The sequence below is a fragment of the Condylura cristata genome, unplaced genomic scaffold, assembly GCF_000260355.1.
Source record: "Condylura cristata isolate star-nosed mole 26May11 unplaced genomic scaffold, ConCri1.0 scaffold00019, whole genome shotgun sequence".
Taxonomy (NCBI): domain Eukaryota; kingdom Metazoa; phylum Chordata; class Mammalia; order Eulipotyphla; family Talpidae; genus Condylura; species Condylura cristata.
In genome coordinates, this window is record NW_004567120.1 from 1271161 (window position 1) to 1286611 (window position 15451).

The window sequence follows — 15451 nt, forward strand, 5'->3', positions numbered from 1 at the left end:
CCCACTGCTCCACCAGGGAGGGCCCTGCTCTACTGTTTTTTAAGAATAGGGAAATCTCTTTTTTGGTGTCTTTGTCAAATGTAGATAAGCAAAAGGGAACTGCAAAAAAACTCAAAGCTACATTTCAAGAATGAAAAAAACAAGTATCAGGACCATCTTATATACTTAACCCATCATGAACCCTGCTGGCATTTATAATTGTAACCCTTGAAGTAAAAGATGGAGTAGCTAGTTGTTAATGGATATATTGAAGCTACAAGAAACAAGCAAAGTAAAAGAAGCAGAGACCGAGGGTAATCATTTAACATTCTGCAATATTAATTGTAGAATAAGAAAATGAAGAAGTATAAATTGCTGCTGTTGATATATAAATATCAAGCTAATCTGGAATAAGATTAGAATTGGGCTATAAAAAGTAATCATAATTAGCAAAGGAAACAGGAACAGAAGTGATACAGCAAGCTGACTGACAATGCAAACATGAGGACTACAAGCAAGTCAGCGGAACCTATGAATAAGAAAAGAGAGAAAAGACAGTGAACAGTCAAGCCAATAGGTACTGAGCGAAATAAGACACAAAAGAGAAGCAGAAAGACAGAGCAGCTCAGTTACATAAATGGCACATTCTAATCTGAAGATCCACAAACTCCAGCTGGAGTTTCCTAGAACTTCTATCTCTAAGGGACAGAACCGATTAACACCCCTCCCCCCATAATCTCCCCACAAATGGCCAATTAATGGCTTGTCATTAACTAACTGGAAATTTGCTTTTACCAATTCTAAATGCCTAACTAAAAGCAGAACCTGTGGAAAATGTTTGTTTCAAAGATGTTGTGAAAGCCATTACGTGATATCATGTAATTCAAATCTTATGAGACTGTGGGAGACATGGAGAATGCTACAATCAATTTTAGAAGGTTAAACCAGATAGAATAAAGCACACAAGTGTCACCCATGCCCAAAATCTTTCTAAAGAGAACTGTATAGCAAACAAGTTAGACCAAAAAAGCATTCTTGAGACCAACTATCCTTTCTTCGAATCTAAGTCTGGTCAGATCAAGGGTTACTGAAATTTAGATGTGAGGACAGACAACTATAGGCTGGCCATCAGCCTATGACATGAAAGCTATTCCCAAAACAAAGCTGAAGTGAGAAAATTAGATTCAACTTACAGTTGGGAAAAATAGGAACAGAAATTCAGCAGTTGAAATGAATGGATACATAATGAAAGACATATACCACATTCTATGTGAGAAACTAGTGAGGGATCTCCCTGGTGGCACAAGGGGTAAATCTCAGCACTCTGAACAAATCCCCAGCCAAGGGAGCTGACCTACACAGCACAGCATACCTCTCTCTTCTTGCCTGCTGTTCCCTTCATCAGTGTATTTCAGTGGATCCATCTGTTCTGCTCCCCACTCTGTCTCTGGTGAATCCTCTCACCCCCTACCTGTGGCCTGTACCCCAGCTCTTGTATGCATGAATAAATAAATCTTAAAAAAAAAAAAGGATCAACTAGTCAGTAAGCACAGGAATCAGAAGCCTTAAGTAAATGATCCATCAGTGACAAAATAAAGATGGAAGATAAGGGAACCCATGAATAGGGGGAAGAGAATTCAGTAGATAAAGAAAGTGGGGGTGCATAGTTCTTTGTGAGACTGTCACTTCCAAAGATAGTCAGGTATGATTCTTCTGGATGCCCCATGACTGGGTTGCCATCTAGTTTTAGAGTAATTAAAGATTCTGGATATACTTATGATAACTGAGTTGTTAGTCTAAAGCACTTTGGGGTTGCACAGAAGCAAGACATGTGCACACAGCAATCAAAAGGTGAGTAAGTGTTCTGCTCCCCACTCTGTCTCTGGTGAATTCTCTCAACCCGCATCTCTGACCTGTACCCCAGTTCTGTATGCATAAATAAATAAATCTTTAAAAAGTAAAAAGGGGAGTAGGTGCCCCAACAAACAGCAGCTGCTGCCTCCAGTCTCAGAAAACTTAACCCATAGGCAACCACATTCTCAATTTAATGACAGCATGGAGGGCAGAGCTTAAGCAGATAGGCTGCAGAGGGAACGATGAGGTAAATGAAGACCATGTCCATAAATAAGCAAAAGGTCTAGCTATGAGTAAGAAAAAAAAAGCAAGTATTCAGTAGCTAGGAGGTAGATGAAGAGAGAATATGAGGAAACCAGCTAGTAGCTGAAAAGCAAGATGACACATCCCACGCCCCAGAGAAGTTCATACCACCACACCAGAGTTGAATCCTATAAACTTCTCAAACAGATGCAAACGAGCCTGTTCTTTGCAATAGAATATGGATTGCAAGGAACAGGCCCTCAAAGAACTTTTATTATCTGGAGTTGGTTATATTGAAGAAACAAGGTAGACAGTCAAGCAAATCATCTTCACATCCCAGTACTTAGTGCTAATAATAAGCAAAACATCAATAGCTAAACATCACTAGCTAACAACTATGCTTTTGGAAACCTAAAATTGTGAAATATGGACAAAAATAGATAATTAGCAGGGACTGGAGGTGAAAAAGTGCTTTAAGAGGTTGCAAGGGGGAGAGAAATGTGCAAACATGAGGAAACCACTATGACTAAGCAAAAACTACTAGAGAAGCTATAAGAATAGAATCAGGTATCAGCACACTACAGAGCAGGTATCAGCAAACCACAGCCTACAGGCCAAATCCAGTTGGTCTTTCCTATAAATACTTTTGATGGAACACAGCCACATTAACTCACTAATGTACTTACTGCTTACTGCTGGTTTAATTCTATTATGGTGGAAACCATATAGACTAAAAAACCTAAAATATTTATTGTTAACTAGGCTCTTTACAGAAAAAGTTTGTGGACTCCAGTAATCAAAGATAACATTAGCAAAATTCAGAAGACACACAGAAAGAGGAGCAGAGAAAATATTTAAGTTCTGTTTAAAAATTGAGCCCTGGAGGACCGTCCCTGGTGGTATATTGGGTTAAAGTACAGCACTACACAGATAGCCGCAGCTGCTTCAAACACGAGTTTGATCCCCGGCCAGGGAGCTGACCCACATGGCGCAGCAGACCTCCCCTGTCTCGCCCGCTGCTCCCCTCAGCAGTGTATTTCAGTACATCTGTCTGTTCTGCTCCCCACTCTATCTCTGGAGAATCCTCTCACCACCCCCATTAGCCACTCCCCCCTCCCCGCCCCAGCACCTCTGGCCTACACCTCAGTTCTTCTATGTAAAAATTAAAAAACAAAAACAAACAAAAAAAAACCTTGAACCCTGAATGTGCTGGCCATTTAGAAAAAAAATAATTACCATATACAAAAGAGACTCCCAATGGGAAAGATCCGTTTTTAAAAATAAATTGTGGGGCCCTCCTTGGTGGTGCAACAGGTTAAAGCACAGCACTCTGAAACTAGCTGCAGCTGCTTCAGCACCAGTTCCATCCCTGGCCAGGGAGGTGACCCACATGGTGCAGCAGCAGACCTCTCCTGACCCGCCCGCTGCTCCCCTCAGCAGTGTACTTCGTCGATCTGCCTGTTCTGCTCCCCACTCTGTATCTGGTGAATCCTCCCACTGCCCCTGCACCTCTGGCCTGTACCCCAGTTCTGTATGAATAAATAAATCTTTAAAATAAATAAATAGTGAAGAAAAACATTTATTTTCATTGTGAAGTGCAGGTGGAGAATAAACTATAAATAAGACAATTGAGCTACATAAAGCTAACAATTAAAGTGGGGGAAATTTGTACAATATATGGTAGATTAAAAAAAAACTATGAAGAAGAAACTTCTAAATAAAATCCAAGAAAGATTTTAAATGTTCTATTTCATTAGGAATCAAAGAAACAAAATCAGAACACCAAGGGAGACCTCTTTTCATCTTCGCAACTGTCAATTAAATGAAAACTGTAAGAAAGTTTACCAGCAAGGATCAGAAAACAAAGGGCATTCTCAAACACTTCTACGGGAATTCAACATTTAATCCAACTTTAGGAAACAAACATGAGTACATGAAAAGATTTATTTATAGGATTATTCACATTAGCATTATTTACACAGAATTAAAAGACCAATAATTGAAGGGCCCAACTTACATATACAAATTTAATGTTTAAATTCAGACATTAGTATTTAACAATTTAAAAGAGATGTTATGAAAGTGTATTTAATGGCACGGGGTATGTTTGAGATAGACTAAGCTTAAAAGAGAAGGCAAACTGAGATGGGAAAAGGCACAAGATGATGTAAACATAAACTATTATTTAAAAAAAAGGAGAGAGAGAGAAGGCAGGCCCTCCCTGGTGACGCAACAGGTTAAAGCGCAGCACTCTGAAACTAGCCGCAGCTGCTTCAGCACCAGTTTGATCCCTGGCCAGGGAGGTGACCCACACTGCATGGCAGACCTCTCCTGACCTGCCCGCTGCTCCCCTCAGCAGTGTACTTCATCGATCTGCCTGTTCTGCTCCCTAATCTGTCTCTGGTGAATCCTCTCACCCCCCTGCACATCTGGACTCTACCCCAGTTCTTGTATGCATAAATAAATAAAAATCATTAAAAAAAAGAGAAGGCAACAAAGAATACATTAATTTCCACAACTGACAAAAACTGCCACCCCAACCCAAAACTGACTTTTGAACTTAGAAATAAAACAGTAACAAATAAAAATTTAATTTGTTAAGTTTTGTTAAAATTTAACCCAAAAAATTAGTATATTTAACATTCTTGAAAGGCATGACATTTTCTTCTAGAAATAAGATCAGTTCACTATTAGGCAAACTATTAAATATATTGTAACAAATACAACAAAAATGTTAAAGAAAAATATTCATTTCCATATTCAACAATCATTTACTTGACTGAACGTAAGTAATCCTGAAAATCCAGATAATTCTGAAAGCTAATTTTTAAAAAAGATACATTTATTTATGCATAGGAGCACTGGGGTCTAGGTGCAGAGTGGGGGAGGGAGGTGGAAGTTGTGGTGAGAGGATGCAGCAGAGGCAGAGTAGAGAGCAGAACAGGTAGAAGTACTGAAAGAGTAGGTGAGACAGGAGAGGTCTGTTGTGCCATGTGCGTTAGCTCCCTGGCCATGGATCAAACTCACACCACAGTGGCTAGCAATAGTTTGATAGCACTGATACTTTAACCCCTGCACCACCCAGGAGGCCCCTGAAAGCCAAATTTAGAATTTGACATAGCAAATTAGCAAAACCACAGTCCTCTACCTTAACTGTTAGAATAGTGATTATAGCCAAGTTAACTTCTGTATTAGATTCACCTGTAGGCCTAATTAAGTTGCCAACATATGCTAGAGAAGAAGATAAACACTAGAGCTGATAATGTCAAGGATAAGCAATTCTGGTCTACTATTGGTGGGAATGTAAATTGGTGCTATCTATAAGGAAAATAGTTATGAAGATTTCTTAAAATAAAAATGAAAAAAATGTATGATCCAACAATATATCATAGCAGCATGATCCACAATTTTTAAGTCATGGAACCAACTCCATGACCCTCCAATAGATGAATGGATAAAAAAGACTGGAACACTACACAGCTGTGAAAAAAGATGAACTAGTGGCTTGGGGGAGAAAAATGAATGGACCTCCAGGTGATTATGGTAAGTGAACTTAAGTCAGAAAATGAAAGATTGGATGGTTTCGTTAATCTATGGAATATAAATAACCAAAAATATACACAGGCAAAATACAGAAGGAATAAATCTTGGACTTAATGAAAGAGATTAATAGTTAACAGAGGGAACAGGGAAAAGAGAGGAAGGGTTGGGGAAGGAGGCAGAGAGGGTGTTGGCACAGATGGTTTGGTGCAGGGTGAGTGGATCATGTGGACATATGGAAGAGCAAAAATGTTATATCCAAAATTTTTTTTTATTATTAAAAAGTTTATTTTTACATCATTTTTCACATTTTTTTTTCATTTCAATTGTAATCCCCACGGGTTTCCCATCACCAAATCACCCCTGTGCCACCACCATAGTCCCGTGCATTTCCCTCCCTTCCCCCCCCCCCCGTTTTTTATCCCATTCCCCACTCCACCCCCACAGAATGTCTCTGGTCTATGGTTGTTCATTATTTTTGTTATTTTCTCGCCTGGTCCATTATACTCCTGCTATGAGTGAAACCATCCGGTATTTTTCTTTCTCTTTCTGGCTTATCTCACTAAGCATGATCTTTTCCAGCTCCATCCAAGTTGCTGCAAAAGACATGTGTTTCTCTTTTTTGGTTGCTGAGTAATATTCCATTGTATATATGTACCACATCTTTCTAATCAATCCAGTATCCAAAATTTTTTTAAAAAGAACATGAATATAAGACAGTTGTCACTTCTAAGCCATGCAAACAAAAACCTATGGCAAGGAACAGGATTCTCTAAAGGATGATAATAACACTGTCCATGAAGATTGTATAATACTACCAAGAACTCAAATCAAGAACTAATAAGTCATGTGCATAAAGCACAACTCACATAAGAATGTTGCAGTGCTAATTCAAGTATAGCCGCGTTATTCCATGAGGGAAATCATAGTGAATGCTTGCTCTGACATACAAGATTTTCTCTTAAAGTCTTCCTCTATGTATATTATAGAGCAGAGGCTGGCATTCTACAGCTCCTGGGACGAAGCCCGACCAATAACCTTTTGTAAATAGTTTTATTGGAATATAGTCCTCCCCATTTGTTTCCATATTGTTTAAGCCCACTTTTCATGCTACACTAAGGAAAGACGTACACCTGCAGGGAGAAATCATATATTGTCCAGGGCCTCCCTGGTGGCACAGGGGTTAAGTCTCAGCACTAGGAAGCTATCTGGCAGCTAGCCATTGCAGCATGAGTTCCAGCTTGCCCACATGGCACAGCAGACCTTGCCTGTCTCACTGCTGCTTCTCTCAGCAGTGTATTTCAATCTGCCTGTTGTGTTCCCTACTTTGTCTCTGGTGAACAGTCTCATGCCTGCCCCTGCCCCCTGTCCTCACACCTCAGGCCTGCACTCCAGCTCTTTGATGCATAAATAAATAAAATAAATCTATTTTAAAAATCACATACTGTCCCAAAATTAACAATGTAAGAAAAAGGTACTTCAATTAAAAATAAATTTATTAAATGAAAAAACTTGGGCCCTCTCTGATGATGCAAGGGTTTAAGTCACAGCACTATGAAGCTACCCACAGCCACTGCAGCACAAGTTCAATCCCCCCCAGGGAGCTGACCTACATGGCACAGCAGACCTCTCCTGTTTCCCTTGCTGCTCCCCTTCCCCTCAGCAGCGTATCAGTCAAACCCCTGTTCTGTTCCCTCCTGTCTCCAGTGAGTCCTCTCACCCCTACACCTCTGGCATGTCACCCAGTTCTTGTATGCAGAAATAAAATAAATCTTTAAGAAAAGAAAATATGAATTTGGAGACATCCCGAAGTAGACAACTCCCTGCGAAGGCCCAGATGGTAATGCTTCAGGCTCTGTGGACCATACAGTGTGTGTTGCCACTACTCACATCTACTGTAGTGCCAAAGCAATGATGACCAATAATGAATGAGCATGACTGTTTCAAAACAACTTTACTCATAAAAACAATTGGCACGTGGGCATGGCATAGACTGAGTTGGTCAGCTGACTATGTGCACACCATTACCTTACCAGCAGTAACATTTACAGAGATATTAATTGAATAAAAGGTACTTGTTTCCATTTGCTGTGAACAGATAAATAATTCTGAATATTATCTAACAGCATAGATGTTTACATAGAATTCCAGCTAGAACATGTTGATCTGCACAGCAGGCTGTTCCAGTCCCAGTGCATCTGCACCTGAGTTAACATTTTGCAAGTGAAGGGATTTTCAGTTGGTACTGACTTTCGTGATCCTTTTTTTTTTTTTTTTGTCTGTTTGGTATAACATTCTAAACTCACAGAAATTGGCCAACAAAAACATCTTGCATGAGAGTGCTATTTGTGAAAATGAAGACAAAGGTAGATAAACAAATGGTGAGTGGCTCTGTAGGAGAGAACTACATGTTAGTCCATCTACAGGGCCCTGATGAAAAGTTAGAGGACCCACCCAGCCCTCCCACCATCTCTCATGCATCTGACTCTCCTTCCAGAATGAACCTTTCACACGTGTCCCTATCCTGGAAGACAGTGACAAGAGAAACCCATGAGGAGGCAGTAAGCCCCGGGACTGAGATCACCGCATTCTAGTGCTCTGAGTACAGAGAGGTGAGTTAGCCTCTTTGGACTGTAACACATAGTTTCACTACTGAGTCCCTGTGTTCCACTGGTGACATCATGTCTCTGATGCTCAGTTTTGTTATCTGTAAAGTAGGAACAACTCCTACTTCTCAGAGTTACTGTCAAGTTACAGTGAGATGGCAAATACACTAAAGCATTTGTCTAGAACATAAAGGTACTTTTAAAAGAAAAATGTTACAATTATTAGTGACTAAAAAGGAAAGTTTCAAAAGCTGTGTGTGGGTGCTAGATGACTTGCCTAAAGAGAAAAAAAGAAAACAAGAGAGTTGTTGTCACAAAAGGAGAGGAGGAGGGTTAATGGAGATACAGAAGTCCTAGGCAAAGAACTGGGGATTGGGCCGTGAAGCCAGGTTTATACAACCCACTTTAACCTATGTGGAGAAAGAGGTAGGAAGACTTTTTAAATGCAGGATGCTAACATTCATATTTTTATATGGAGGGAAATGTCATTTTAAAGTAAGTTCTGGGGATGCGGAATGCAGGGATTCCCTTTATATCAATGACGATTCCAAGCTTGTTTCTAAAAAAAGTCAATCTTTCTATCATTCAGGTTGTTTATGAATGTTAATCGAATTATCCCAGTAGGAATTACTCAAACACTCCAGAGCCTGCACCAGGAACATTATTCTAATGAAGGTACCATCACAAGACTATCCTCATGGGAAAAGGTGACCCTTCTCACTTGCATGAAAAACAAGATACCACAGAATGACCTAGTTCTTAAGCAATAACTCTGGACTAGAGGTGCCACTAGCGTTAAGGCAGGGATGGCAGAGATAGCCCAAAGAAGGCCATTTAAAAGATGCTGCCTAGTCTAATTAAGAATCATTTCAGTGCTTTCTAAAGTCCACTAGGGGGACTGATGGTTGAAGACTCAAATCTGAACACTCGTCTGGTTGGTTCATGAGGAATGCAATCCAGAAGACAGTGCTGCCTCTAAAATTACTAATCCAAAGTGCCTCACATTTGGTGGCTGAAACAGTGAACCTTTAATAAGAGGACACTTTTGAAAGGATTTATGCAGCTCCACAGTCTGATAAAGAAAAATCTTCAATAAATCTTTTGAAAGAAGACACTCCTCTTAAGGGGAGTTTAATTAGTGTCATGTTGACAACTATTTGTGACACACACCTTATGCCATCTAATTTACTTGGGAACCATTTCAGTTCTCATTCTTCACAGAGGTGGTCGTGGATTGGGTATGTATATAACTTGCCCCAACTGCTTTGAGAAGGATGAATTATAGTATAAAAGCACAGGCTTTAGAAAGCATTGGCTCCTGACAAACACATTTTTAAGAGCCTCCCAGAAGAAATCAGCCTTTCCTCCCTTACTTACCTTATTCACTGTTACCTTAATCACTGAGAGAACACCCCCTCTTCTGCTGCATGTTCATTCACATGATCTGGTGGGCTTTCTAAGATAGTTGTCAAAAATATCCTTCACAATTCAGCCTAGAGAGGGTTACGGAAAGGAGGAAAAACAGGTTTTTATCACCTGTGACCTTCCCATACTCAATGTGACCAAGTTCTACAACACTGAGGACCAGTGGCAGGTATTAAAAGGGAAAGTGGGAAGTAGAGAGAAAAACCCACTACTGGTTTCTTAGTCTAATCCAGTTATTTTAAATGTGATTTTTTACATCACAATGGAAAAACTTACAATGTGACATTTGCAATACATTATACATTTACTATTTATTCTTGTGTCTAATCTCACAAGAACAAAACATTCAAATGACAATAACTCTGTTAATTGATATCCAGAAGCCTCTGACATTTAGTAAGCACTTAACAACTGTCTCGTTTGAAAGGAGAAGCACTGAATCACCATTTGTTCACCACCACCAGGGAGCCACACCCAGAACCAGGGATAACTTACCAAGGCTTCCCAACTGTCCGCTAGGACATCCACGGCAACAATGTCCCTCCCGACACTGCTGAACCCACTGGGCAGGAAGCCTCAATATAAGTGACAAGTGTTGCTCTTCACAATAACAAGCTTTCTGATTGCCCAGGAATTGGCATTTTAACAAGAATCCCAGGTGATTTTAGACATGGTAACATTTTACACCATGGACATTTCCTTAATCAGGGGCGCACAACCTCAGAGGCTATTATAAGAAATGTTTCAGTGTGTAGTAAAAGTGTTTCTGTGCCACATGGTCTCCTCAGACTTAGGTAGAAGATACAATACTAGCCTGGCTTCAATTCATTTTCTACATCAACTAGTTATATATAATCTTTGGCAAGATATCTAATTATCCCCTGTGCAAAAATGGGCACGTGGGATAATTAGTAATGTAGCCTGAAGTGTTTACAACTTTTTTTTCGTTATTCTGAACATTTAAAACTTTTTTTTCATTATCACAATGGCAAAAGTTCAAATAATTGTCTAGTGCCTATTAAAACTACCTTCCTTTCCCACTAACTGGGCAGCTCACCAAAGCCACCGAGCACTTACCAAGATTTCACAATGGCTTGATAGTCACATTCAGGATGCTGATTTGAGCCTCTGCCAATTTTCTGGTTAACTCACTGGGCGAGGCAGGACTCAGTATACCTCTTCAACAGAAGCATGGATTCTGATCATGTTGGTTGGACCTATAGGATGGGATGAAGAAAAAGTATAAGATGGAAGAGTCAAGGTTTCAGATCTGGTTTTAATTTTACTTTTACCACCTTAGTGAAGTGAACTAGCTCTCACCTAGGACCTCAGATTTCACTTATACTAAGCATTATTATCAACACAAGTATGTTCTTTATCTAGTAAAGGCTGTTGAATGACTTAGAATTATTATTTAATAAGGATTCTTATCTCCATTTTAAATGAGAAAACGTGGTGACAGAGGTGCCAACTAACTATATCGTGTGAGACTCAGATGTGAAATCCAATGCTAACTGATCTTCATAGCTCCCTGCAAGTACTTCAAGTCCTTCCCCTTCTTGACACCTCAGTATCCCTATCTTTGAATGAGGTAAACTCGATCTCTTAGGGCCCCTTCTAGTCTGGCAGTTAATGATCCTCTGTTCCAAATTACTATCTAGAAATGCCCCTAAAAGTGACTGAAATCTTCATCTAGTCATCAGATGGCATTTGGTTCACACTGATGACCAACAGTAACAAGGTTTGTCATTTACAGTTTCAGTTCTCTCCTACTCACCTTACACATATGTGAAAAGGAACCAAATACATCCATACCTTTCCTTTACCAGCTGCCCGGTTACCAAAAAGATCACAAGGAGGTAGGCCAGCTTACAGCTAGTCCTCTACACCTCCCAAACTCAACCACTAGAAGGAAGGGGACTCTGATACCTGAGACCACAAAAGACAAGCCAAAGGCCTATCCATCCATTCTCCCCCCCACCCCAACACCCAAGGGTCCTTCTTTCAAGGAAGTAAACCTCTAGTTTACTACTCCCTAACAACTTAGTATGAATAGCAACCCAGAAATCTGACAGTTAATTCAGAAATGGCCCAAAGCCCAGGCTATTATAACTATATTTGTTGTTACTTGGCGAGGGGTAGCAGATAACTTCCAAACCCCAGGAAGGCCCAAGGAGCAATTTCCCGGGGCTCATCTTTAACTGTTTCACTCACCACTATCATAAACATATATTTAATAATCTACTAGTGACTATGAGGCCCAAGCACAAAGCTCTCCCACCACAGACTGGGGAAGGCTCATACTGCTGTGTGTGCGTGTGCGTGTGCGTGTGTGTGTGTTGGGGGGAGCGTGGTCAGAAGGAGCCTGGATGGGTTTTAGCCGTCTCTTTATTGAATAAAGTAAAGCAGCCATTACTAGAGCAAGAGCTGCACACCCTCAAGCAGCAGCTGCCACCAGCAATTAAAAGCCCCTAGGGGCAAGGATGAGAAAGGAATGTGTACAGGGCCTAATTGGGAAATGCATGGTGAGCATAATGCCAAAATGCCCACACTAAAGAGACAAGAATAGAAAGTTGGTAGATACTTTCTCTAAAGGCAGATCATATTTCTACCACTCCCTTCTCCCACCCTACCCAGTTCTTTGCCAAACTAAATGGCTTCAGTTTCCAGTCCTCCCATTTTATTCCACATCTGTTCAAGTCAACAAATTTCAAATATTTATCTAATTTTAAAAGTTATAAATGCACACTGAAAAACAATACCAAAAACACATTTTCAAAGTTCAAAAAACAAAACCCCACAAAATCCCTGATGGTTTAATCCTTGGGGTATGTTATTGCAGCTATTAGAATGTCAGAAAAGTCATGACACATTTTTGCTTGAAAGACATAGAAAGAAGCCCCCCCCATCCCTCCCCACCCCCACCCCGTGGCCTGGGGTTGAAGTCTCAGTGCTATCACCATGACAGCCTTAGTTCAATCCCTGGCCAAGGAGCTAACCCACATATGGCAAAGCAGACCTCTACCACCTCTCCCACTGCTCCCCTCAACAGTGAATTTTAGTATATCCTTCTGTTCTGCTCCCCACTCTGTCTCTGGTGAATCCTCTCATCCCCTGTACTTCTAGCCCACGCACCAGCCAGTTCTTCTATGCAAAAAAAAAAAAAAAAAAAAAAAAGTCATTACTTTTCCAACAACCAAATACCTTCATGTATCTGTACAAACATGAATTTTTACTTTGCATGAATTAAATGAAACCATATCATTGTTCTGTAGCATTTTTGCCAATTAATATGCTGGTCACGTCCCAAATCAAATATTCAGCTATGAGACTATTTTGTGATTTTTAAATTATTATCTGAATATACCAAAATTTATCTAAATTCCTATCCATACATAGCTTTTTCCATTTTTTTATTGCTGTGCACATTGTGAACATTTCCATACGAAAATCTTTTAGACTACTCTTAGATTCCTACTTTAGAACCTCTTTACAATATTTGGGTATATATCCCTAGAAATGAAATTGCTAGTTAAAGGACATGTAGTTTTTATGCTGCCCACTAATATATATTGTCAAACTAACCCCCAATGAATTATACTAAAACTGGATATACCTTACTAATACTAGTGTAACATTTTATTTAGTTTTAGATTTATTTATGCACACAAGAACTGGAGTGTAGGCCAGATGTGCAGGGCAACAGAGGGGAGAACAGAACTTGCTGATTGGCTCAGGGAGTGAGAGGACTCATCAGAGACAGAGTGGGAAGCAGAAATCCTAACTGGCTAAAATACACTGCTGAGGGGAACAGTGGGTGAGACAGGAGAGGTCTACTGCACCATGTGGGTCAGCTCCCTGAGTTGCCAGGGATCAAACTCATGCTGCAGTGGCTGGTAACAGCTCGATGGTGCTGTCTTAAACCCCTGCACCACCATGTGCAGTATAGTATAACATTTTAAATCTCTGCCACTGTGATAGGTGTTAAATGTAATAATGCATTTTTTATGATACGGACATTTATCTCTAAGAGAATTACAAACTAACATCGAGCGTAAATCAAGGGAGATAGACACAAACAGGTAACATCATTATCGTGATAAAAATTTCATTTTGTGGTACTTTCTAGTTGACACTAGGACTATCCATTTGCTAAAATTCCAAGGAATTGTGCTAATTCTGAATACCATCTAAGTGGTATTTCCACTTTGTTGTTTCTCCTTTGTAAAGTCTTAAAGTTAGGAACCAAGTGTAAACCACTTAGAAAACCACTTGTAACTCAGGCTAGTCAAGTGAATGAAGTGCAAGGCAATGTATTATTGGAAGATTCATTGACACTGAACCTGGACTTTCATCTTTCCTTTCCCTAGAATTTCCAGTAGATGTTGCACTGCCGCCATTTTCTTTCAGAAATAAAATGGCTTCTCTCTGACACGCTTTTTCACAGGCAGCTTTGCTTATACATGGTTAGGTAGGAGTGGCATCCATGGCAAAGGAATACAGATAAAAATTAAAGAAACTAGTTTTTAGCACCATGATGGGTGATTAGATCAAAATGGATGGATGGTGACAAGGTATTTTTAAAACCTTTCCAACAAAGATGGGTAAGTATGAAATAAAGCAAATATAACAAAATGTCAGCTGTACTATCTAGATGGTGGGCATATGGGTTTTCACCACATAATTCTTTCAACTTTTCTGGATGTTTAAATGTTTTTCTAGCACAATACTAAGGAAAATCCACCAAGCAATTTAAAAAATAAAGTTAGTTCTAAGTTCTTTCCCTCTGTTTTACTCCATCTAGATTGAGACTATTTTTCTCACATTGGACTTGGAGTCCTCCAACTTTTTAATGAGCTGCAATAAACTACAAGATATTCATAAAACAGTATGTTGAAAATTAGGCGGAGAAAAGGACTCTAATGTCTTAGAAATCTAGGCCCACAAACTGAGTAAGTGAACATTTCAAAAACCCTCTGTCTTTCCTTAATAATTAGCACTTGAACACTAACCATTTGCTTCAGTCTACTTTTTTGCCTTCATTAGTTTCTTATTTCTCATTTCAAAGAGCTGTATAGGATGGAGAGGGATAGGGATAGGCACCAAGACATGTGTTCATGTGCTTCAAATTAAGACGGGAGCTCTAGAATGGACACTAGAAACTTGATGATGAAGACACAGTATAACTGACTGCTGGATCCTGGGGAAGGCTTTATGGTCAACCTCTTAGATTGAGTGTGTCCTAGCTGTCCCATCTGTAAAATAGAAAAAGACTTCTTATAAGCAAAAGTGAATGAGGTTAAAAAAAAGTTTCTGAGATACTATATGGAAAGGGAAACAAAACCATTACCATTCAGGGATGAGCCAAAGCAGGGCAGGCAATCTTTTTCTGTAAAGGGCCAGGCTTTGTGGGCCATACATGTCTGACGCAGCTACTCAACTCTGCCACTGTAGGTTTAAGAGGCCACAGAGGCAAACATCAAAACATGAAGATAGCTAAGTCCCAAGCGAATTTTATTTGAAAAAACTGGTAGCCCATCGGCTTTGTGTGCCCATTCCTGATTGTAGAATGTAGAATTCTACCAAGGAATACTACTTGGATGGCCTGATGAGAAGTGAAAAGGAAGTATGTCCACAAATAGGAACCAGTTTGCAAACACTGGGCAGTGAATATAAGGTTCCTGATCTGGCATATCCCACCAAGGAAGACGACTGTCAGCAATAGCAACATCTCTAAGTACCCAGGTCTGAAATCCAAATGCAAAGATAGCTTTACCTTAGGAGAAACTCTTGAGAAGATATAT

General features: G+C 39.9%; 1 long non-coding RNA gene across 1 annotated transcript in view; it reads right to left on the minus strand.

Annotated features, from left to right (window-relative positions):
• LOC105853861 overlaps nt 1-15451 on the minus strand; it is a 61344-nt gene that overhangs the window by 39871 nt on the left and 6022 nt on the right. Inside the window, exons 2-3 of the long non-coding RNA XR_001145611.1 lie at nt 10725-10864; nt 9600-9715 (exon numbers count right to left, since the gene is read on the minus strand). This is a non-coding gene — a long non-coding RNA (uncharacterized LOC105853861). The remainder of the gene's footprint in view (nt 1-9599; nt 9716-10724; nt 10865-15451) is intronic.